Source organism: Somniosus microcephalus, unplaced genomic scaffold (assembly GCF_052327205.1).
Source record: "Somniosus microcephalus isolate GS21.2 unplaced genomic scaffold, FLI_Smic_1.0 unresolved_chr4, whole genome shotgun sequence".
In the NCBI taxonomy this organism is placed as follows: Eukaryota; Metazoa; Chordata; class Chondrichthyes; order Squaliformes; family Somniosidae; genus Somniosus; species Somniosus microcephalus.
This window is the reverse complement of record NW_028225182.1, coordinates 14,609,916-14,612,218: the sequence shown is the minus strand read 5'-3', so window position 1 is coordinate 14,612,218 and position 2,303 is coordinate 14,609,916. Positions and strand designations below refer to the sequence as shown.

General features: G+C 45.4%; 1 non-coding gene across 1 annotated transcript; it reads left to right on the top strand.

Annotated features, from left to right (window-relative positions):
- The first annotated feature begins 659 nt into the window (after positions 1-659).
- On the top strand, positions 660-732 carry trnak-cuu (transfer RNA lysine (anticodon CUU)). The gene has a single exon. It is a non-coding gene; the product is annotated as a tRNA-Lys (tRNA).
- Positions 733-2,303: the final 1,571 nt, after the last annotated feature.

Here is a 2,303-nt window from a genome sequence, read left to right as displayed (position 1 = left end):
ATAAATGAGGAATTGTGGCGCTTCCCTCCCTGACACTGGGGAAAGAGTGAGACAGTCTTTGGAGCACGTGTCTGGTTATTGTGAAACGGCAAAGAAAACAATAATTCTGGAATTACGCGGAAGAACAGTGACCCCGACGTGAATTGAACACGAAGCATTTTGATCTATAGTCAGACGCGCTACTGTTCCGACACGAGCTCCCACAATGCAAAGCGCGCTGTTTTTATATACACACGTTTCACAAACACTGTTTCATTCCTCCTGCCTTCTCCTGATTCCTCAGTGTCATGTACAGAAGCGCCTGATGACCTCATTTGTTTAAGTAACAAGGAGACACAAACACAGGTATTCCTTCAAAATCAACCCGCAGGTGGCCACAGACACAATAAATAGAGCCAGAGAGAAAGACAGAATCGGGAATCTCCGGGAAATAGATAAGAGATATTTACAAGGATTAAAGCGCTTTGCGATCAGAAAATTGCCTGAACCCCTGTGGTTAATGAAAGCGATTTTGCTGCTTGAGTTCCTGATACGCCTTGGGCTTCTGGAGAACTTGTTTCGTAGTTTGCAGAAACACGGCTCAGACATGCTGTTGTGACCGGGCCGGAGCCACCAGGTACCTGACTGCAATCAGCGACAATGAAAATCACTTTCAACCGGCCCGGCTAGCTCAGTCGGTAGAGCTTGCGATTCTTAACCACTGGATCGTGGGTTCGAGCCCCACGTTGGGCGGTAGTTATTTTGTTAAACTTTTATGTTGCTTTCAAAGCGTCATTAATTGAACGATAACCTTGTTTTGCACAATGAAAGAAATGCGACCTGAGAAAATGCTGCAGATGCTGGAAATCTGAATTGAAACAGAAAATGCTGGCGATACTCAGCAGGTCAGGCAGCTTCTGCGAAGAGAGAAACAGAGTTAACGTTTCAGGTCGATAACCTTTCGTCAGAACTGGAAAAAAGAGTTAATGGAACAGATTTTTAAGCAAGTGTAGGGGATTCTATGAGATCATGGCTGATCTCCTGCCTCAATTCCATTCACCGGCCCTATCGCCATATCCCTTGATGCCCTTACCGTCAGAAATCTACCGACTTCTGTTTTGAACATACCCAATGACTGTGCCTCCACAGCCCTCTGGGGTAGAGAATTCCAAAGATTCACCTCCCTCTGTGTGAAGAAATTTCTTCTCCTCTCAGTCCTGAATGGCCTAACCTTTATCCTGAGGCTGTGGCCCCTGGTTCTAGACTCCCCAGCCAAGGGAAACATTCTCCCAGCATCCAACCGATCAAACCCTGTAATAATTTTGCATGCTTAATGAGATCCCCTCTCATTCTTCCGAATTCAAGAGATTGCAGGCCTGGTTTACTCAATCTCTTCTCATACGAGGTCAGTGACAGTCTTGCAAATGGCGACTTTATATTCGGTAGTGGGGTCATGGTCCAGGCGGAGGTAGGATGAGGTGTTGGAGAGTTGGCGTACAGCTTCTGCTAGGTCGAGGTCGGTTCGCCAAACAGCAACAGCACAACCCTTGTCAGCAGGTTTTGTGCTTTGCATGTTAACTGTTAACTGTTACCCATATCTCATTTTACACAATATATGGGCTACTCCAGCTCCTAATTCTTTTGTTCTTAGTTGTTATTTCCTCACACAGGACAGCAGTCTCGCCCCTGGACAAGCAGAAGGAGCAAGTTCCAACAAAATGATTCCGCAAACGTGATAACTGCTACACTGTGGAACCGTCTCCACTTTCAGTACCAGGTCAGATGGAAATGTAAAAATTTTTTGAGGATGTAACTGGTAGAATAGATAAGGGAGAACCAGTGGATGTGGTGTATTTGGATTTTCAGAAGGCTTTCGATAAGGTCCCACATAAGAGATTGGCGTGCAAAGTTAAAGCACATGGGATCGGGGGTAAGGTACTGACTTGGATAGAGAACTGGTTGGCAGACAGGAAGCAAAGAGTATGTCTAAACGGGTCTTTTTCCAAGTGGCAGGCAGTTACTAGTGGGGTAGGGCAGGGATAACTGCTAGGACCCCAGCTACTCACAATATATATTAATGATCTAGAAGGTTGAACTAGATGTAATAACTCCAAGTTTGCAGACGACACAAAGCTGGGTGGGCATGTGTGCTGTGAGGAGGATGCAGAGAAACTCCAGTATGATATGGACAGGTTAGGTGATTTAGCAGAAGCATGGCAGATGCAGTATAATGTGGATAAATGTGAGGTTATCAACTTTGGTGGCAAAAACAGGAAGACTGCTTATTATCAGAATGTCAATAGATTGGGAAAAGGGGAACTGCA